The sequence below is a fragment of the Talpa europaea genome, assembly GCF_964194135.1.
Source record: "Talpa europaea genome assembly, chromosome: 16".
Classification (NCBI taxonomy): Eukaryota; Metazoa; Chordata; class Mammalia; order Eulipotyphla; family Talpidae; genus Talpa; species Talpa europaea.
In genome coordinates this window covers 31310459-31334142 of record NC_140084.1, presented here as the reverse complement: position 1 = coordinate 31334142, position 23684 = coordinate 31310459, and positions in this window count along the sequence as shown.

Sequence of the window (23684 nt, the reverse complement as noted above, 5' to 3'; positions counted from 1 at the left end):
CAGGCATCCCCATTACAGCATTGGTGGGGGGGGTGTTATCAGGAGGGACTTTGGTGCTGAGCTCCCCAGGAGACATGTGGGGAAGGGGCACTTGTGTCTCATTCACACATTTACTCACACGCACACAGGCTCATCCATTCTTCAGCAGCTGTGGACCCAGCATCCCTTCTGTGTCCAGCAGGTGTGAAGTATAGGATCTACAGGTCCATAAAAAGCAGACATGCTTCCTGCCAGGATGGGAATTCCACCCCAGCCAAGGAGGAAGGTGTCAGACAAGTCCATGAAGAACTGATTTGAAAGCCAGATTATTCCTACAAAAGGAACAGGCTAGGTGCTTCAGTAAAGAATCACGCAGCTGGGCTTGTGTGGTGTAAAGGAACCACATAAAGGGATCACACTAAATAAAATCAAAACAAACCCTAGAAATGACTGTAGAATTGAGGCCACCAGAGGAGGGGCTAGGGGTGAGGTCAAAGATGGGTGGGGGGGCCCATGGATCATGGTGAGGACTATGGGTGCCTTGGTGGTGCATGTTGGGTGGGAACAAAAATCTGAAGCAGTGTGAACCTCTATGACCTCCACATTCACACTCACACAATAATAAAAAATTGCAAGAAGAATAATGTAGATGGGTAATATCTTAATATTAAACAGATAACATTTTTAATTATAACCTGTGGGATAAGAAGTAGCCAGTTGCATGAAGAGCAGAGGAAAAGGAGCTTCATTAGGAAAGCACAGCCTGGGAAGAGACCCTGAGGCCAGAAAAAGCTTGTCATGTTTGAACCTGTTAGAGAAACTGAGTAGACAGAGACAAGAAGCAGGTGATTAGGATGAAGTCACACAAAAGGGGCCACATAAAACAGAACCCTAGCAGCTATGTTGAGGAGGTTATTTGAAGTAAAATGGAGGCTATTATAGGATCTTAGGCACATACATGACATACCAGATTTATGTGTTTGAAAGATCAGTTATTGTCATTGACCTTCTTTCATTTTTGATTCCCAAACTTCACATTGAATGCACTTAGTAATTATTGCTGGATAAATGTGTCCGCTCCCTCAGTTGACCCTTGCTTTCCCCGTCTATAATATGACTATTGGAACTTCCATCCTGACACTCAAAATTTTCCAGGTAAGGTGTATTCCCCCCACTTGAGAAATCTATCAGAAAGACATTTCAATCTCACAGGTGTCCACCCTCTTTGGAAGGAGCTTTGGTTTGCAAGGAGAGATGAGATACAACTTAGAAAATTTATGCAAGCAGTAATTTGGATTTTAAATTAAATGTCAGCCATGGTTTTCCACTGGGAATCTGGCCCAGGCTTCTGGAAGACAAGATCTGATTGACAACACAGGCCACATCCCCAGAAACTTCTTGAGACAAGAGATATGGGGGATATAGAGGGGACAGTAGTATATGTACTCCCTGTAGAGTGACACTGAGGCCCAGAGGACCCATCCTAGGAAAATGAATGTGTATGTGTTGGGGGGGGGGGAGTGATTTCCATTGTTATTAAGAAGGTGCTAGAAGGGAGAATGATGGCTGCCACCAATGCCTTCCCCAGTCAACTCTCTTCCTCCATGGCAAACCCAGTGCTGAAGGTCTCCTATAAAGGCCTAACCCCCAGGAACCCAGAAAGTTAAGTCCTGCATCTAGAGGAGAAAAATAATGAGTTAGGGTGTTTCCTTTCCTCCTTTCTTCATCTTGGCTGGGGATTTTCTGGACCTCAGTAAGTCCATATCTCTTATCTTAGGACTCCAGAGTTTCCAAAATTTCCCTGATAGCTCTTGAGTTTTACAGCCTTCTGTTGCCCTTCATTCCTCACCCTATCTTACCTCCAAAATACGTTACCCTACAATCAAACTCAAATACCCTTTGCTCAAAAAACTTGCTCCCCCATGTTTTCTTTTCAGCAACCAAAATTCTAATCATCCTTCTGGACCCCAAGGTCTTCTGGCCCACCCCATCCTTCCTCTGTACTCATGGGAAAGGTGGCCTCGCCCTCCCCTGAGCACTCACTGGCCTGCATCTTGATGTGGCGCTCACCTTGGCTGTTGTCTACCTCACACGACAGCTACTGACATCCTGCCAGAGCGCCAGCTGCTCTAAGCACCAGACACACCACCTGCTCCCCTCTGAATGCCCTGTGGGGTTAAACCCCTTGACTGGAGGAAGGGGAGAGAGTGAGCAAAGCCCAGACGTGCTAACCAACGTTCTGCTTTGATAGCGATAACTGTGTACATTGATCCAATTATCCAGATGTTTTGTGACGTACCACTGAGGTTCGGACAGGTTATCAACAGCCCCAACCATCTAGGTATTAAGTGACAGAGTTTGTATTAATGTCCAAGTCCATCCATTCCGCTCCCACTCCAGGCTGTCCCAAAGCTACTTAACATTTTCAGAATCCATGCCTCCCTCTCCATCTGCAGCAGACGCTTCTCCTGCATTTACTGCAAAGATCATTGGTACCTACAGCTCACACCTCTCCCCCAGCCCTTCCCCAAAATCTGGTGTTTAATAGGAGTGAGATGGCGGAGCCTCCTCCAGGAAACACTATAGGGATCTGGGGACTGTCTGGATTCCAAGCAACCAGACTGAACCAGGGAGGCACTGGAGCAGACAACATCTGCCCCAAGTGCGAGGAGGCATTTTAATCTTCACTCCTCTGACGATCTCACCTGGAACAGCCACTGTCTCGGAGCAGGCAAACACTATCACCCCGGAGGAACTGATGTTACCCTCGCCTGTAGGTCAGAGGTGGTTAATGACGGCGAGTGCTGCTTCTGTTCACCTGCTGGTGACCAGGCTCCTCGTCTCCCTCTCCCTGGCTATTCCTCCCACCCATAGGTGGGCTCTTTCCACACACAGGGCCGACAAGCCCAGCCCAGGACCACCGCACGATTCCAGGATCCAGAAATGCTGCACCCTCTACCGAGCACGGGCTCTGTTTCCTTGTTGCCTTCTCATCTTCCAAAATCCATCCCAGCAACTACCCTCTCCAGAACATTTACAGAATCCCTGCAGCTTTGTAGCACAGCAAATCACCCCGGAAGGTGATGAGAAGAGGACATCTTGCAAGAGCCTCTAATCATCATTCACTCCGCACACACATATGCACCACCTACTGTATGCCAGGCCCAGCTGCAGCTCTGAGGACACAGCAGCAGGCAAAGAAGCCCAAGCCTTCCTTTCATGGGATTCCACCCAGTGCACTCCTTCCATCATATAAGGTTAGATCGCAACACTCTTTTGCTACTGGGAAGTGTTTTTGCCTCCAACAAACATGTAATTCCCGCCTTCATTCTTCCAAAATAAAGCAGGATGAAGATTTGCTAGAGATTCAACCCCGATCTCAACAGTTCGAAGTCTTGGCCAGTTCCTTCGGATCCCGAGTGCCCGGGCACCTGAGAGCCTGTCTCCAGCTTGATCCCACTAACCATGCTCTACAGCAAGGCCATTCCCCACAGACCGGGGCTTGGAGTAGCCTGCTGGGGTCCCCAGCGCTCCTGGGTGGCTGTGTCTCTATCTCATGCAGTAACTGGGGTGTCTGAGGCTTGCCTGGTCACTCAGGCTTGACCCTATTCCGTGTTAATGGGGTGACCACAGAAGAGTTCCACACAGGGTGTGACCTCACCAACCACCCCCCAGAGGCACGCCACTTACTTCATGGACGGGGGGACAGATTCCCTTAGGGGAGTGTCCTCACCCAGATACATCCATGGGTTATGACCTAAAGGGAGTTAATGGCCAGCAGAAGAGTCACTTTATCAAATGTCATCAGGCCTGGAGCGTTTGTATCAAAACGCTTCTTCCCAGGTTGAACAGGGAGACATTTTTCCAGGGATGTGGGGAGCAGCTGGGCCTCACCTCATGAAACTGGTCCTTACACAACCTTCCCCTAAGAGGCTTCTCACCACTCCCACCACCAGCTCCACACTGGCCTTGGGGATGGAGGGTGTAGATGTTTCTCCCATTAACTCTCTGACCCAAAAGTTGATGCAGGGTCCTCATTAAATCCTCAGGGCCCAGCTGAAGTAGAACTGGGTCCTCCAACTCACAGGGATTAAAGACCTCCAGGCAACAAAGGGAAGTGCACCCAGGACCGTGCGCAAGCAGGAAATGGGATGGCCCATTTCTGTGGCAGACTTTCTGTGGCATCTGCAGGAGGTGCCTTTGTTCCCGCCACCGAGGGGCTGGCAGTTTTCATGTGCCACACATGAGAAAGAGCCCCAGGAAGAGGCAAGAGATCCCATCTGTGAAACTCACTCACTAAAATCCAGTTTTCTCCCAGAAGGACAGAATCTTCCTCTGGGAGCCTCTCCTACAGGAGGACCTCAATAATGCCTGATGGCCTCTGGGGCAATAGTATGGAATGTGGCCTGGCAAGTCCTATATTGTCCCTCCTGATAAGCGATCAATTCATGTGGTTTCAGAAGACTGTAGTTTGCATTTTTCCACATCCAACTGCTGAATGGACACTTCCTCCAATTCAACTCATGATCCTCCCCCTGCTTGGACGTCAAAATTGCTCCCATCTGGAATCTCCCATCTCAAAGCAACACTAGATACCTGGTAGCCAAACATGAAGCCTCTTATACATGTGACCCCATCTTTCCTCGCCCCCCTCTTTTGCCTGGCCCTGGCGACACATCCCAGCCATGTCACAGCCGTCTTTGCGTGCACTCTGCCTCCATAGTTTGTCCTCATTCTGACCATGGTCACCTCTTCCCTGCACTGCCAGAACATTTTCCCAGGTGGTCCCCTGTGCCCCAGATCTATCATGTTCCAAGCTCTTGCCACACAGTCCCCTGAAAATCAACTTGGGTCTTACCCAAAGACCCAAAATTTTCAGAGGCTTCCCATTATCATGAAATCAAGGAGTTCATTTTCAAGGGTTTTATCAAGTGTTCCATAGGGGAACTATAATGCAGAGAGAGGTTTTCTGAAAAATACACCTGGGAAAGTAGATTCATGCACTTGAGAATTTTTTTTAGTTGCAGGACTTCTCAGTGCCTTTGATAAGATTGATATGTAAGAGTATAGTGATTCAATGGCTGTAACATATTAGGAAAAATTCCCAAAATTACCTTATCAAAAAAACTGTTTTAGGGCCTGCCTGGTGAGGCAAGGGATTGAGCGCAGCACTGTGAAGCTCTCTGCAGCCTCTGCAACATGGGTTCGATCCCCGCCCGGCCAGGTTGCTACCCACATGGTGCAGCAGACCTCTCCTGGCTCACCCACTACTCCCCTAAACAGTGTATTTCAGTCAGTCTGCCTGTTCTGTTCCCCGCTCTGTTTCTGGTGAATCCTCTCACATCCATGCACCTCGGGCCTATACCCCAGTTCTTGTATGCATAAATAAATAAATCTTAAAAAAAAACTGTTTTAGCAATATTCTGTGATACTCATGTCACATGGAAATTGCATTTAAAAATTATGATATAGGGCCTCCCCTGGTGGCGCAGGCAGTTGAGCACCTCGTTGTGAAGCCGTCCGCAGCTGGACAGCTGTGAAGCTGATCCTGGCTGGCCAGCGAGGGTCCCACATGGCACGGTGGACCTCTCCTGTCTCGCCCACTGCTCCTCTCAGCAGTGTATTTCGTCAGTCTGTCTGTTCTATTCCCGCTCTGTCTCTGGTGAATCCTCTCACCCTCCCGTGAATCTGGCCTGTACCTCGGTTCTTGTATAAATAAATAAATAAATCTTTAAAAAAAATATGATATAGGCTTCCCTGGTGGCCAAGGGGTTAAGTCTCAGTGTTATTACCACAACAGTCTGAGTTCCATCCCCAGCCAGGGAGGTGACCCACATGGCACAGCTGACCTCTCTTGTCTTGCGCGCTGGTCCCCTCAGAAGTGTATTTCAATACATCTGCCTATTCTGCTCTCTACTCTCCCTGGTGAATCCTCTCACCCCTACACCTCTGGCCTACACCCCAGTTCTTCTATGCAAAAAAATAAAAAAAAAATTCTGGTACATAATCTGGAGCACAAATACTATAATATATTCTGGCTTTTAATGTAATCCACATTTTAACTCCTTTTGTTTCCTTCTTTAATTTCATCCATGAGCAATGCTTAGTTTATTGAGTTTTTAATTATAATGGCATGGTTTTTTATGAGGTTAAACAAGGATCTTTTTAAAGAATGAAAAATTTCTCTCCCTTGCAACCCAGGGCCTTAGGATAACAAATTATACCATTGTTATCATTCTATTACTCTCTCGCTGTGATTGCAGAATCACAGATACAAATAGGCAGACTTCTTTTTTCTTTCCATCCGTCTCTTTTTGCAAAAAAAAAAAAGTGTCCTGCCACAGACGTTATTCTGCAACTTTTTATTTCATTGACAGTGTTTTGTTAGACACCTTTCCAGATTAATGCACATTGATCTTTCTCATTCATTTAAGTAGATGTGATGTGCTATGGAGCAGAGACATCGAAATACCACAATTTATGTAATCATTTCCCTATTGATGGTATTCTAGTGTGCCGGGGTTTTTGTTTTTCTTTGTTTTCTTTGTTTGTTTTTCTTTCTTTCTTTGTTGCTATTGCATGCTGGCAATAACCATTTATATTGAAATCCTTCCTTCTTATTTCTGAGGGACCATGTCCCAAAAGTGGACCAAACCCACTTTTTACCAGAACTCATATTATTTTCTTTTTTAGCTCGTGGGTGAAATGAAGGCCATTGAAATGGTCAAAGGCAGACGTCTGGCGGACTGCTGCCCATTGTTCTAAACACAAAGGATGGAGGGACCCTCTGTCCTTTTGAAGTCACCCCTTCCAATGCCTCTCTGGAGGCCACGGACATCTGGTGAGCCTCTGGGTCCATCACAGGACCCCGGGCCCCAGCCCTGTCCTACTGGCCTTTACTTAAGCTCCCTGACAGCCCTTCCCGATCTGGGCCTCAGGGACACCTTCATTTACAGAAAAGCTTAGAGTCATCCATCCTTTGTTCATAGCAAGAAGAGGAGGTGAGGAGCACAAGCAAGGCCGTGGGACTCAGAGACTGCCCTAGTGGCAAAGGCTGATGATAATGACTTTGAGAGGAGCATACTCTGGTGGGGATGGCACCCCCACCCTGTCATCCCCCAGAACAACTGTGCGTTGTGCCAGCCACCTGTGCTCAGAAACTGGCCCCCAGTTCATCGCCGTTCACGGTGATCCAGTTCTGGGAGCCAACACCCGTCATTCCCACCTCCCTACCACCACCTCGCCCTTTGAAGGCCATCCTGCTGAGCAGGATGCAGTGGCCCTTCAAATCTAACCTCTATGGGAAGCGAGCAACAGAGAGGGCACAAGCGATGGCCCTGGAGGTGTTTGGCTCAGAGGCCAGCTCTATTCTCTACCAGCTGTATGTGCGTAACATTTGCTATTCTTCAGGGTCAGTTTCAGTATCCATAAAATGGGAACAATAGTCACAACCTGGGGGTGGTGCTTGTGTGTGTGAAAATTTAAGAAATACAATGTATCACCCTTCAAATCAGTCCCCAGCTACAGATACATCATCCATGTAAAGTGCTGAAAAGAGGCCCCAGTTACCTCCTGGGCAGCATCAGCTTTCCACTCACCACAGCTGCCATCGGGCCAGACACCCCTGTAATGCCCCAGCCTGAGGTACGACAACCACTCTCTGTCCCTTACACAGGCATGACACCAACCCCCCACACCCCTACATCCCTGCGCATGCCCTCCCCACCCCTACACCCTGGAGGGTGACCTTCCTGCAGTCCTGCTGGACCAAGCCCTTCTCTTCTTCAAAGGTTCACTTCAGGCCGCACCATGACCGTGCAACCCTCCTGACCCTGAACCTTGCTGTCCAGCAGCCCTCCTCCTTGGGCAAACCGCTTTCTGCCTATGTTACAGTCATGTGTGCCCTTGACTTTCTCTCATTCCCACTGCAAGTTCCTTGACCATGTGACAGAAATGCCTCCGTGCCCTGCAGGGCCCACCACTCTCAGCCGAGTGAATGACGTCATCTCAGGACCCTTGCATTGGCAACGTTCCCCTGCTCTCCGTTGAATTCAAGTCCATGGTGACAAGTGAAGCTTCCCCTGCATGGGCAGGTGGTGGGCAGACTCACAACACCGTGTGTTGCCCCGCGGTGCCCAGGGGAAGGCGGATGGCCAGGGCAGCAGGAACACCTGGACTCGGCCAGGTTGGCTCAGAGGGCATCTGGAGCACCCAGGTCCTGTGGTCACATGCTCACACACCTCACCAGCTCCTCATCACCTGTCTCAGAGCCCAAGTTTTAATTTCAAGCTCAGTGTCTGACCCAACTGAAATGGAATCCAGGGGAGGTCGAATCCTATTAAGTTACCAGACCATAAAGCAGAAAGGTATAAAGTTGACAAATTGCTTCTCCCAGTGGCAGCAGCTGTGAGGCTCTCAGCAAGCCTGGGCTCTGACCCAGCAAAGGACCACAGCTACCCCCTCCTCTCTCCCAGGGACTGATCTCAAGGCGCACCTTGCTTTCCCAGTCAAGGGGCCTAAGTGTTTAACAAGTGAGCATTGTATGTTGTTCTTGAGATTTTGTTTAGCCATTGAAATGGAACCTCACTGTTCCAGATCACGCCAGCCTGGGACAGTAGGTCTACGGTAACCGTGTAACAAAGGATCTCTGCTGCTTGTGCACCAACTTCCAGTTGCAAAGGACAGTGCCCTGCCCTTGCCCTTCCAGCTGGTCCTGAGAGGAGATAACAGTAAATCATATATTTCTGAAGCGAGGTCTCTTGATTGCATCCCAGGGATGGCACCCAGAAGAGGCACGTTGTGGCAGGAGCAGGCACAGTGTGCAGTGTCTCCACATTTTACCACGGAAGCCCCTTAAGCATATCAGCTCAGCATCATGGCCCCCATTATAAAAATGATTGCAGAGAGGCCCAGCAAAGATAGTTACTCACCCACGGTCACGCAGCGAGGACCAGGCAGAGTTGAAGTGCAAACTAATGTCCTCCTGATGGAAGGTCATTCTGAGTATCACATAATGCACTTGTCCCTGCTGCTCCCAAACTCTGACTCCAGTCCAGAGCTGCCTCATCAGAAACCACCCAGCAGCTTCCTTCACCTGGGGTGTGCTCACAATGAAAGCACCCATTCCACTCTAGGACGTTCCCACTTTGCAGAAACACTGTTCAGTCATTGGCAGAGCTATGCCGCCGCCCCGGGCTTCACTGTTTCTCCAGAATACCTGCCCAGGCAGCTTCGGCACTTTACTCCCAGTAAGATCTGACTCCCAGCCCCGCCACTTCTCTCTCATGGCAGCCTGGTGGGCTCTGAAGGGCTATTAGGAAAAGCATGATCCTCTGAACCATGAACCTAATTACTCAAATCAAATTCGGAAATGAGAGCCCAGGCTCACACAGCACAGCTAAGGGGCAGGTCCCCCTTCTACACAAGCACAGTTTTTTGTCACCCTACCCTCAGTGTCCTCACCTGCCAGAGGAGGAGTGATTGTGCCTGCCCCTTGCAGGGCTAGGTCGCCAGAATGCCAGTCCTATGTACAGAAAGTGCTGGGCGCAGTGACCAGCACAGACATAAGCCCACTGCATGTCAGCCCCTTCCTCAGCAGCTGCCCTGCTTTTCCCAACTCACATGTCAACAGGACCAGTGGCCTCTCCTCATGCTACAAAGTAAAGGGGTGGTTGCAGGGAGAAGGCACACATGGACTGAGCAGTCCTGGGCTTTCCACATGTTTCTGAGAAGCTGTGATTTCCTTCTCAGCTGGACCAAAGAGAGGGCCTACATCATCTGGGAAGCTGCTCCCAAATGCCTTATCTTCTAAGTTCTACCCATTCACCTCGAATGGGCCCACCTCTTGCTATGGACTCCAATCTTTCCAGGGAAACATACTCCTCATGCAATGGATCTCAAGATGATCCACCCCTCTGGCCCTTGAGACCCTGGGATACACAGTGCAACCTTTCTACTCAAAGGAAATGGAGAGTGTCAGGGCTACCACTGACCTGGCTTTCGTCCACCATAGCAGTCACTCATCACCACTGGCAACTGCAACCTTCCTTTCATGCAGATTCATTAACTAAGCACTTGAATCAACTGTTTCACTACCCAGGAGATTCCAAGTTCTGATTGCTTTCAGGACCGCATATTATTTCTTAAAAGTACAAATTTCATAATATAAATAATATTACAAGGCATCTTTTTCTATCTTGTCTGGGGCATTATTTCTTCTCCTATATGCCATAAGAATCAGTCAAGGAGCTGGACCTCCCTGTTGGTGCAAGGGGTTATGTTTCAGCACTATGAAGCTATCTGCAGCCACTACAGCACAAGTTCAGTCCCTGGCCAGGGAGCTGACCCAAATGGTGCAATAGACCTCTCCTGTCTCTCTGGCTGCTCCCCTGAGCAGTGTATTTGTCGATCCACCTGTTTGTTCCCCACTCTGTCTCTGGTAAATCCTCTCACCCCCTCTACCTCCGGCCTGTACCCCAGTTCTTGAATGCTTAAATAAATTAATCTTTAAAAAAAAGGAATCAGTCAAGATCCTCTCATATACAAGGAACTTTGCTAGGAAACTGAGGTACAGACCTTTACACAAGTTAATCCGATGTAGGTCCCAGAATTATAACGAAAATTCTTTGCAAGGTGCAGGGAGCTCAGGGGATGGTGGACTTGGTTCCTCCCCAAGGAAGCCTGACTCTACTCTCAGAAACACCTTCCTCCTACAAGATATGCCTCAGAATTCGCCTTCTTTAGGAAGTCCTTCCAATGAACAACTTAAAGTTTCAGAAAAGTATAGCAATTTGTAAGATGGAACACATTCCATGCTGGGTGCCATGCTAACTTCCCCCTAACAGGTTGGGGAACACATGTTGATCTGCAAAGCAACTATATTTGGAGTCTGGTGTGCCCTAAAATATAGGTGTTTCCCAGAAGTTCTCTTCATCAAGAAGAGGGGGAGAAATCTGAGACTCCTCAGCAGTCTAAGGAATGTAAACAGAAACTTCTCAACCCTTAACCCTTTAGGGTCTATCCCAGTCGATGGCCTTGGGGATTTGAACTTCCCAGCTGCCCACACCACAGTGCAGCTCCCACTTCCACTGTGGATGTTGTCGTTTTGTATGTGGGTGTGAGGAGTGGGGTTCTCTGCTAGGAAAAGTTCTAGAAAGGCTTGCCATTTGCAATCTATGAAGTCATTACCATGTTTGACTAATGACTAGATATGACAATAATTAACCATTTCACCCAAGGGGCTACTTTCCTTCAGAGAGCAACAAGGGGCTTCTTCATATTCCTGAATGCTTCATAGTTGTGCTTCATCCAATGCACATCTTCCCCTCTTGCCTACCCCATTGACTCCACAGGCACAATAACTCAGAGACAGAAACCAGGAAGGCGCCCATCTCAGCTAGGTCAAGCTTTCAAAGCTCCTCATTGGATTGAGGCAGACATGACTATTTCCTTAGAGTGTCTCTTTAGTGAACATAAAAGAAGAGGGTCAGGACTAGCATCAGAGTTCCAGCTTCTCACATGGTAGCTCAAAAGAATGTCATCTACTGTGGGCAGTTCCAGTGCTATTGTGCGAGCTCAGTCTGTGAACGCACAACTCCCTCCATCAGTGATGTGCACATCTAACCCAAATATATATCCTGAGAGCCGATGCTCACTGAACGTGCCCCGTATGCCAAGGCCAGAGTGCAACATCACTTCCCTGCCTATCTCTTCCGTCCTGTGTCTCCCGTATCTATGAGACACCCCCACTTTGGAAACCTGGCATCTTGCAATCTGCCATCATGCAGTTTTCCTCCTCATCAACCCCAGCTCTTATTCATTCCTCCCTACAGATACTATTATTTTCTAATGTGTAACACCTACCACCGTTTCCCTATCTGCTGCTGCAACATGACCTACTTCTTCATTGTATGAATGAATCTCTTTATTAGCTCCTAAATATCCTCCCACCATGAGCTTGACCTGTCCCCCAAACTTTCCCCACTCCCTTAGTAACTTTGCTCCAACATACATCTCATGAACCACTAAATTCTCTATACTATTGCTCGTTTCCCTTCAGAATCAATTCCAAGCTTCTTATATCCCCTCAACTGTCTCCCTCCATAACCAGCATCTGGTCCTATCTCTGCCCCTTCCTTAAATAAACTATTTTCTTATCTGTGAAAATGTGTCTGTCCTTTTAACATGAATTTGCCTTTACTTCCTTGACTCCATGTTCCTGTGCTATCTTTTAACAGGTGTAATTAACTCATTTATAACATTGTAATTACTGATATACTGTGAATTGTTTATGCCAATATTTTCTATCTGCTACTCTTTCTACTTTTTCCTGATTCTTTGTTTCTTCCCTGAATTCTGTTGGGTTGATTGAGGTTGGTTTGAGGTTGGTTTGCTATGCTTTCTCCTGAATATTTAGTGGTTTGGGAGACTGTAATCTAAATCTCATTTTCTAATTGTTACCTTATGACAAACATACTAAACATACTAAAATGTGGATTGTTCAGAACAATTTTAGAAATAATCAGCATGTAAAATCCACATAGCAGAACAACAATCTCAACATGCCTTAAATTCTCTCTTCTTTATATGGCCCCAAAACTTGGAATCAGCTGAAATATTTTTTTAATTAAAAACTTAATTTTGAAAGATCAACACATTTAAAATTAAGAATAAGGCTTTTGGGCCTCCCCTGGTGGCCCAGCGGTTGAGCACTGGGCTGCGAAGATGCCCGCAGCCTCCGCAGCACTGGTTCGATCCCCGGCCGCCAGGCGAGGGTCCCACATGGTGCACAGACCTCTCCTGCCACGCCTGATGCTCCCCTCAGCAGTGTTCTTTGTCATTCTGCCTATTCTGTTCCCCGCTCTGGCTCTGGCGAATTCTCTCACCCTCCCACGCTTCGGACTGTACCCAGTGCTTATATAAATAAATAAATCTTTAAAAAAAAAAAAAAGAATAAGGCTTTTTTTCTAGTTTTTTTTTTTGTTGTTGTTGTTGTTTTTTTTTTTTTCACAATTGTGTCTTTCATTCTACCTTCTTCCTCTCAGATTCATTTTACTCCTGGCTTACATTTCCCTACACATTTGCACATGGCAAATTTTCTAAATGTTAGCATGGCAGAAAGTACATTGATTATTTTACTCTGAAACTTCAATTAAGCTTTATTGGGCAAAGCAATTCAGATTTAAAGTTAACTGTCTCCCTGACGTTCAAAAACAGTGCTTCACTATCTGCTATTTCATTGCTGTTGCTGAGAAATCTGGTGTCAGTCTGATTTACATCGCTTTATAGGTAATCAGTCCACCCACCCCACAGACTGTACCTCACTCCAGACGCCTTTGGAATTTCCTTTCATGACCTAAATATTACTATACAGTTTCATGTGTAGATTAACATTTTCACTTATTTATTCTGCTTGGCATCTAAGAATACCTAATAACAGATTCCAAAAATCTTTTGTTATATATCTGAATTATAGCTGGGTTCATTCTGCTATTCCACTCGTGCTGGTGTTGCTTATTCCAACAATATAGTTTTTAATATCTTGCATCTCTAGTTATTCTCTCTGGGATTATTAAGAGCTACCAAAGAGCTACTCTAAAAGTTGTTCTCATTAAGTGGAAAAATCATGCTGAACTGAACTGCTATCTAGATGCAATAGGTTTGAAACAAATGTGCCCAATTTATTAAATCCAGTTTTCATTACAAAGCTTGTGAAAGACCTGGGCTATTCATGATTCTAAATCCTCAGATGAAGCAGGGAAATCAAGGGACTATATAGATCTGAATGAATGTCTAGCCATGTTCTTCTGTCTTGATCTTTCAAAGACTTCTCCAGTGTCACACCAGTGAAGACAAGGCCCTCTCCACTCCCCAGACAAGTGAATGACTTCAACACACATGGACAAAACAAAACAACAGGGGCTCCCCTGGTGATGGAGGCAGTTGAGTGCAGCGCTGTGAAGCTGTCCACAGCCTCTGCAGTGCCAGTTCGATCCCGGCCGGCCGGCAAGGGTCCCACATGGTGCAGCAGACCTCTCCTGTCATGCCTGCTGCTCCCCTCAGCAGCGTATTTCATCAGACTGTTTGTTCTGTTCCCCGGTCTTTCTCTGGTGAATCCTCTCACCCTCCCGCACATCCGGCCTGTACCCTGGTTCTTGTATAAATAATAAATAAATCTTTAAAAAAAAAAAATGTCCCCAACACATCTCTAACATGTCTACACCGCACATACTTAGCTGCTGAACGAGCACTTCCCAGGGACCCACAATGCATGCCAATCAGGAGGTGAGCGCACCCCCCCGACACACACACATGATGTCTTGCTCTGGGTATTCTGTGACCTTGGGCTATTTACATTCTCACTAAACCCTCCTGTTGCTCTAGTGTTTACATTTAATACCTAGACTCACCCAGAATACATGTAGCTCAAGAATGACTTTGAACTCTTTGAAAAAGCAGTGAGCTCCACAAAACAAAGCAATGTGTTAGAAGATGTTATTATTAACTCCCCAGCCCTCCTTCAGAGTGTCAAAATCGCCCTCCCAAGGAACAGGGAGGCTAATATTGGTACAAATTCCCTGGCACTTAACATTTCGTCTCAGGGTTTTAATTGACTTCAGACTCACACATCAGGTGTCCCATGAAAGACAATAGTCATCATAAGATCTTATCGCCACCCTCCCTTCAAACTGTCTGGAACTCTGGGGATTCCAAGGGAAAGGTGGGGATATTTTGTCAGACCATTAGCACCCTATTTCCAGAGACCCTCTGTAAGGCAGAAGTGGCAATATTTGCCTGTCTGTGAACCCTCAGCAATCAAGGGTGGGCATTCTGAAAGCTTATTTCTTAACAAAAGAAATCCCATGTCTTCTGGTTCTGGCCTTCATAACCCCTTCTGTTCAAGACATTACCCCTCCCTGTCAAAACAGGACAAAGTGAAAACAAAACCTAAAGACCACAGTTTTCCAATGTGAAAGAAAGGGAAGGATATTGGTATTAATTTAGGAAATCAAATGTTGACCAGTTGGCTTCACTCACAATCACACTGGGACACATGGTAGCTACGGATACAGAGAAGACACAGACATAAATATACATTCTCCCCTTAATATCATCATTTGAGGTAGATTCTTATCATCCCATTACTGAGGCATAGAAATGAAAGCCTAAACCCCTTGCATTCATACCTAACTTTCACCTAAGTAATAACACATTCTGTTATTATGTTTCCCATTTGAAGACTGTGTGTGTTTTATTCATCTTGGTATCCTTCTGCCTAAAAAAGTCTGGAATTTGGCACATAGTAGGTGGTCAATGGAACTTGATACCCTGTACCTAAGGCCTGTCATTCTCCACTATAATCTGTATTGTTGCCAATAAAATCTTGTTGTATTGACAGCTTCATTCAATCAATGAAATTGCATTGACCACCTGTGCCAAATCCTCTGTAAGACACAATGATATAGGGATGAATACCACAGACCAGCTGGCGGGATACATAATAACTAAGAACATGGTATTACTTAGCTGAGGACTGCAGAAGGAGATGAAGTCAGAAATGGGAGAAGGGGTGGAAGGGTGATATCTAACCCTACATTAGATAGAAGTTTCAGGAAATCCTAGCTCTGGAGGTCATCATGACCTTTTGTCACCTCTACATATCAAGTCTTATGGTCAATATTTTGTTGCCTTTGGAAACCACACATACATCAGTGTATTCCTAAGGATCAAGGGTTCCCAGATTTAGCAAATTCAAATATAGTATATTCTCAATTAAATTTCAATTGCAGGCAAATGATAATTTTTTTAATATAATAGTTTCAAATATTATATGGGGCACACTTAAACTAAAATATTTCTCTTTGCTTATCTGAAATTCCAAGTTAACTAGGACTTCCATAGTTTATCTATCAAACTTACTTGACATCTATTCTACAAGTTTAGAGTAAAATGAAATGAAATATAGATATTATTGAAATAGAGATTGGAGAACTAAGTTTGATCAGGAGTTAAACATAGATATATGTTAATTATTACAAAGAAGTAACTTTAAAAGAAGGTAGCATTTTCTATACAATCTCTTTACCTGTCATGGTTAATACAGCCCAAGACGCCCATAGAACATCAAGTCTAGTCCACAACAAACATCATCAACTATAGCTGTTTCATTCTTTTCATTATTGCTGGTGGTACACTCATTAATACCTGATGCTAATACTAATCAACCTTCTTATTTTCCAGGCACTATACTGGGGTTTTTCACATAAATGATCTCTCTCAAGCCTCTCAGCAAACTTGGGAGAAAACATGATTACCCTGAAATTACAGATGAGGAAACGGAGGCTGAGTGATGGAGTGTTTTTCCCAAGGAAAGAGAATACAGATTCCAACCTAATTCACCCTGGTCCCAAGCCCAGAGGCTTCTCTATCACAAAAAGTGCAAACATGGAGTGTCTGGGCTTTAATTTAAAACCTTCACATCCGGCAAGGAAAATGAATTCCAGATAGCTAATTCTAATTAAGCAGCGCTAAATATACCCAGTGTATTTCTGCACTAAGACTCTCTTTGCTGTGTGTGGTTACTCGTGACAGGTCACCCACCTATCTTCTTTGCAGGCATAAATAACTTGAAGCATTTGGAAGGAGGTGTGGAAAGCTGCAGAAAGAACAAAGGAACTTTGGTATAAAAATGCCACAGATGCTAGAATAAACAGGAGCCAAAAAAAAAAAAAAGTTCACCTATGAATTGCAGGACTTAGACTCTGCCTTCTGCCCCAAGACAAAAGGGGGGCAGGTAGAGGGAATGAAAGATGGCTAGTGTCTAAAACCATTACCCAAAAGTGGGACACTCCCTGGGGTGGAAAGGGGCTCAAGTCCTCTGAGACATTCCTTAAGCTCCTTCCCTCCAGAGTAACACCAGCCAATCACCAGCTAATCATCAAAGACCTTAAGGGGGCCAATGTCTCTGAGCTCCCAGCATCTGGAAGCCCCCAGAAAGGGAGAAGATGTTGAACAGGGGTGAGGGGGTGGTGAGGGGGGCAGAGTTGCAACAACCTCAAAAGTTGTTCTTCTGGGGAAGCATGGATAATAAAAATAACAAAATCTACATCCCCAGTGTATAATTTGCAAAGCTCCCTGTAGTGTAAGAATGATATTCATAATTATGCTCATTTTGCAGCTGAAGTCCCAGAAGACTTGAGAGGTTAGTTATGCTACTCTCCCAAAATTTCCCAGCACATCCACAGGAGAGCAGGAAACAGAAGGCAGGTGCTGGATTTCATGCTATTCAAGGACATTCTTGTTCATCTGACTGTATTTTCTGCCCCCTATGTCATTACTATCGATGCATTGAAGCCATGGCATTTCTCTCCTGACACACCAAAGCCAACATCCTTTGGTCTACCCATTATTCCAGACATGAACTCCTCCAGCTTTGCCATCCAAGGCTGGGCTACTTGATCATGCTTAACATAGGAACAAAGAATGCCTTATGTACAACCATTCATTCACACACACATTCACATACATATACAGAGAGACAGAAAGACCATTTTTTAACCCCTACTTCCCTCTATTTCTGCCCATTTCTCTATTCCTTGTTTGTAAAAAAAAAAAAAAAAAGCAGGGATTGCTAACTGGATCTAGGACTGGATAAATGGATAGGCAGGTGAGGAGGCATATCTATCGAAAGGTTAATTACAGAATCTGTGGAGTAGGCTATAGGTATCCACTTGACACTTCTTTCAACCTTTTTGCATATTTGGAATTTTTCAAAGTAAATATTTGGGGGAAGGAAGAATGGATTCTGTTTCCTCTTAACTCCTTTCTTCCATTTGCTGAAATCACTGCAATGAGACTTTCCCCCCAACTTGCAACTGATTCTTGTCAAAATCACCAATGACGTTCAAACCCCAATACTTGTACCTGATCAACTGGCAGCATTTGACACAATCACTCCCTCCCTCCTCCCTCTAACACACTTTTTCCCACTCTGCTTTTGGGATATTCCTTTCTTGGTTTTCCTCTTGGCTGGTGGCTTCTCAGTCTCTTCACCACCTGTTGTGGTCTCACTGACCCCGGATCTAAGTAACAGAGAGCCACAGGGCTTATTCCTAGACTTCTTTTCCATCCATCCTCCCACACTGAGCTCACCCAGTCTCGTGGCTTTTAGTGATTTCTTTGCAGATGACTTGCAAATATATTTCTTTAGCTCAGATCTCACCCCTGACCTCCAGACTCGCACATGCAACTATTTCCTCCATCTCTTCTTGGAGGTCAGCTGACATCCCCATCTTAAGGTTTCAAGGCAAACTCCTGATTTAATACCAGCACCTCCGGCCTCACCCAGATCTGCTGCTCTCCAGAGAAAACCCCCTGTGGACAAGCCCTAGCTGGAGAGCTGGAGGATACAGCCAAGCACCCCTGTTAATCAGTCAACTACAAGACATCTATGTGGAATCACATTCTTTTACCCAGTCACCAGCCAACAGACCAGCTAATGATGATACATGTAAGGGCTCAGAATTATGACAATGATGAAAGGTTGTTTTGAGCCACTAAGCTTTAGGATAGTTTTGATGAGAAATTCCAGAAAATCCAGGTTATTCTAGAAAGTATGCATGAGTTTAAGCAGAGAGAGTCTTCGTGAAGAAAGACAACTACCTAATTATTTAAATGCATGAATTTGGCATCAGTCTTGTAATCTATCCCAATCTTCTTAATATGGCACTTTAAACTGCCCCAGTTTTCTCACTGAGGAAAATTTTCATAGTAGGACAACTTTTTCCCAGAGCTTGTGGATGCCTGGATGGAGCTTTTCACACACACTTTCTAGGTTTACAGAAGCTCAGTGGATATAGTCCTTCCTCACAGAGGTGCAGGCAAGGGCTAGAGACAGGGACACACAAGTGTGGCCTCTGTTTTTATCTTAATGTTGTGTGATGTTCCCTGAATTAAAAATCTGATTAGTGTGATTTATGTGGCAAACACACCTCGATTTTGTATTGATTAACTTTTGAGAGGGAATCAATGCTGCATTATTTAAACCATAATTTTTTGACTCTGGGTCAGATGCAAAATATGTTTTAAAAATTTATGTTTCTTGAATTCTTCCATAAATTTTGTTAGGAAGCCACAGAGGTCTACCAATCTGGATTTTATTTATTCCAAGGATTTAGCAGCTATATTGGTCTGAACTCCTGACCTAGGGCACTTAAATTTGATGTAACAAATGTAGTGAACCAGCAGCCTGATGAGATTACTAGAGTCAAAAGATTCAGAAGGGCCTAGTGAAATCTAAAAGTAACTACTCCCACTTATTCACCCTTTTCTCATTTGCTTGGCTCCTTTCTACAACACTGTGATCACAGGCAGGACCCCAGGTGCTGAGAGCCCTGCCCAAACTCCGCCCACCACGCCTCACCTACATCATGGTCACCCCTGTCCCCACACCTCATATTATTAGAATCTGCAGTTAGCTCCTAATATATGGCGATGCCATAGTGAATTTCTCCACCATTTGCCCTACTAGACTGACATTCCTGGAGGCCAAAGTCTGATTTCTGTCTGAATGCCTTGTCTCTAGCCTGAGATTCAGCACCAGGCTGGTGCTCCAAATAGTTTTGTTGACTGAATGAAGTAAAAGGAAAGGTTTCATGTCTCACTACCAAGAACAGATCTCCCCCCAGAAGTTTGAGAAATAATGAAAACTATGCAAGCATTGCTATACCACCATCACTACCATCATCATCATCATCCATTTCATTTTTCCTGGATTTCATTTTTTCCCTCCAATCTCTATTATCTAGTAAGCAGTGGGAGGCTGGGCTGACATACAGGCCTCCTGGCTCCATGTCAGTTCATCTTCCTTCTCAACATTATTACCATTAGCTTAATGGTCTCAATGGAGACCCAGAGCAGTCACCACAGCAGAGAGAAGCCTGGACACACAAAGCCTGGACAGCACATCAAAGCCATGGCCCAAACTAATGAGTGGGAAGGAGTTACCACTTAGAAAACACGGACTCTGTCCTGTCACTGTTTCAACTCTTTTTAATAGCCTAGTTATTAGAGAAGTTTCCAGTTCACAGCAAAATTAAGAGGAAAGTACAGAAATTTCCCACACAGGCACAGTCATCCCCCTCATCAATATCTCCAGTGCAGCAGTTGTTATGGCTGATGAACCTACATGGACACACAATCATCACCCAGAGCCCATAGCTTGCATCAGGGGTCACTCTTGGGGTACATCCTAAGGGTTTGGACAGAGGTATAGTGATGTACATCTCTCTTTATAGAACAATACAGTAGCATCTTCTGTCCTGCCAATTCATCTCCCCCGTTCCCTGGTCCTTGGCAACCACTAATGTTTTTACTCCATAGTTTTTCTTTTCACAGATGTCATGAAATTGGTATCATGTAGGATGTGAACTTTTCAGATTGACTTATTTCCCTTAATAATATGCATTTACATTTCCTCAATGCCTTTCTGTGTCTTCATAGCTTATTTCTTCTTAGCACTGAACAGTACTCTACTGTCTGGATTTACTAGTTACCTGTTTACCTACTGAAGAACATTCTAGTCACTTCTAAGTCTTGACAATTACAAATTAAGCTATTATAAACATCTGTGTGCAGGTATTTGTGTGATTATTACTTTTTAGCTCCTTTGAGTAAATAGCAAGGAGAATGATTGCTAGACTGTGTGGTAAGAGTATGTTTGGTTTTGGAAGAAACTGCCAAACTGGCTTCCAAAGTGACTCCACCATTTTGTGTTCACCTCTTCCCAATTCTCACAACACCTTATGAGGACTGTCATTTTGTACAGACAAGGAGACAGAGCTGTAGAGACTTTTCTAGGCAAAGTCATGGACACATAACCGACTACTGGCTACCCAACTTGCTCTCCTGGATGTTGTACAGATGTTTACAAAGAGCTTCAAAAAGTTATTCACAGCCCCACCTCCTGGAAACACAGAAAATTGGTGACATCTATAAATGCAACCAACTTCACTGGAGGCTGGGGGTAGGGAATGCTGTTTGACAAAACAGTTATGGTTCTTGAGGACCAAGGAGCCACTCAAGACAGAAGGAGGACTGAAGCAGACATTTTTGACATCATGAATCTGTCATTATCCAAAGCATGTATCCAGAGAGGTTGAATGTGCTGTGTGTGACTATTCCCAGGTGTGCATCTTGCAGGCAAACATACCTCAGAGTCTGGCTGATTTGGAGGAAAGGACATCACAAATGGACATCCAAAGTTAGCAAGGTGTCCCAGCCTTTTTTCTCTTTTCCTCTTTGCCTCACTGTCCTCACCTGCAGAAGGGGAAACTGCCCTGGCAAACCCACACAGGTCTCATTTTGACAGCAAGGAAACTACTAGAGACTGGTCCTCCTGTGTCATTGACCAAAACTCTGCCCCACGTCCATGCTTACATGGACCCTAAGGCAGGGAGTAGACCCATCCATGCCCTGCTCAAATGTCGATGGATAATTCCTACAAACCTCCTAAAGCACCAGCTCGGAGGTAAAATAGGGTTCAGGAGCCATAGGGAAAGGGGTGGGCAGGGAGCTAGACAGCAGCCAGAAGCATCAGCCCCATCATCCCCGTGGCTACCGGGTTCTATGGCTGACACCCTCTCTCACAGCCCCCATCAAGCACACACATTCGGGACTCTGTCCAACACAGCCATGGATGGAGTTGAATGTGGAAATACAGCAGCATCTGGCCACCTTAGATTGGTCTTTTTTTTTTTTTAATTTTTTGTTTTTTATAGAGGCATGCTTTTACCTATTTATTTGTTTGTTTGATTGTTTGCTTTGTTTATACATGCACTGGGTACAGTCAGAAGCACGGGAGGGTGGGAGAATTCACCAGAGCCAGAGCGGGGAGCAGAGCAGGCAGAAGGACCGAAGTACACTGCTGAGGGGAGCAGCGGGTGGCAGGAGAGGTCTGCGCGCCATGTGGGACCCTCCTCCGGTGGCTGGGGAGCAGCCGGGGATCGAACCAGCGCCGCAGAGGCCGCGGGCAGCTTCGCAACCCAGCGCTCATCTGCTGCGCCACCAGGGAGGCCCTGGATTGGTCTTATTTTGGCATGTCCTTCAGTGGCTAGCACATTTGCCCCCTCACTTCCTGCAGCACAAAGCCATGCAGTAGAAAAAGAAAGCAAGTGTCCCACACGAAGAAGAAAGCATGGGGCCTTCTCACCCTTTCCCTCCCGCCTCGCTGTCCTCACCTGTACAAGGGGGGAGCTGCCCTGGAATTAAAGTCCCTCCTTGCTCTCCAAGTGTAGTTGCCCACGGCTTCTTCCCCCCTACCCGGGCTGTGGAATCACACTCTTATTTTTCATTCATCTTTCCATCAGTGTTCTAACGCATCTCATTATAGCCTAGGTACTATTAAGCAGGTGCTGCTCATAAAAGATGAATAATGTGCCTGAGCAACCCCCGGGGCACAGTCCCAGGGAAGAGAGACATGCAAAGACACGTGTGAGGAGGCCAGTGTGTAGTTGTAAAGCCCTAGAGGAGGTCTGCAAGGATGGGGTGGGGGCAAGCACCCCCAGGTAGGGGGATGTGGCAGGAGCGCAAAGATGAACTGGCCTCTGAGCTGGGTCATGGAAGATGAATAGGGGTTTTACCATTTAGGGCAAGAGGGCTCCATCTGGACAAGAGAAGATTCTAGATGGTGAATGAGTGATGAGAAGAGGTGGCAAGACTGCTTCTATAGCAATGGGGATAAAAGAGCAGATGAATCCAAATCCATCAAGTTTTGTGAGCACTGGCTAATCATTTGTAATGTGTCAATTCTTAAAATGCCTTTCCTGGCAACTTTAACTCACTTAGGTGATACCGAAGCCATTCAAAAAAAGTAGAGTGCCCGCAATGCACCTCATGGTTGTGAGGCTCTCCCAAAGCAGGGAGAATGTGTCACCCACTGAGGATGTGCCCATTCCTAACGTGGGCCCCAGAAACAGGGTCAGGCCCAGCAGCCTCTGCACCGCCTTGCACCACACCAGGTTTTCCAGCCTCCTCTCCTCCAGCGAGGTGCCTCGCAGCACGAGTGGTGGTTTTCAGGTTGAAAATCAGTGTCTATGCCTTGCAGCGGGAGGTTGACATCTCATTTTTTAAGGGTGACATCCCATTACAAAGATGCGTCGAAAGGTTGAAATTCGAGCACACTCTTGAACATTCTAAGTGGCCGCGCACTAGAAGGAAGCTCTCATTAAGTGTAATGGCTCTTCTACCTTGAAAAGCAGGAGAAGGGCACACGCCATGTGAAAATATAACAACACACGTTGGATAAATAAACTCACTTTCAAAGAAATCAGAATGGACAGGGTTGTGTTTAGTTTCAAAATGGTGCCACCCCATACATTCATGACTTGGGGAGCCAAGCCAAAAGCGAGCCGGGGGAAGGGGAACTGGGTCTAGTTAGGAACATTCTTTCCAAATTGGCCATAGCACCAATTTGGAAAGCAATGGTTGGCTCTCTGGTTTCAAAAAGTACCGTTTAGTTAACATCGTCACCATCAATGGGCATATCTGAGAATGACATTGGTCTGCTCTGAGTGAGCTAAAAGCATTCTTTGAGGTTCCAGTTCCCTGCTGCACCCAAGGGAGGGTGGAGCTGAGCAGGGAGGAGAAGCTAGAGGAGAGACTGGAGAAGGAGAGACAAAGGGTGGAGAGCCAGAGGGAGACCTGGAGGA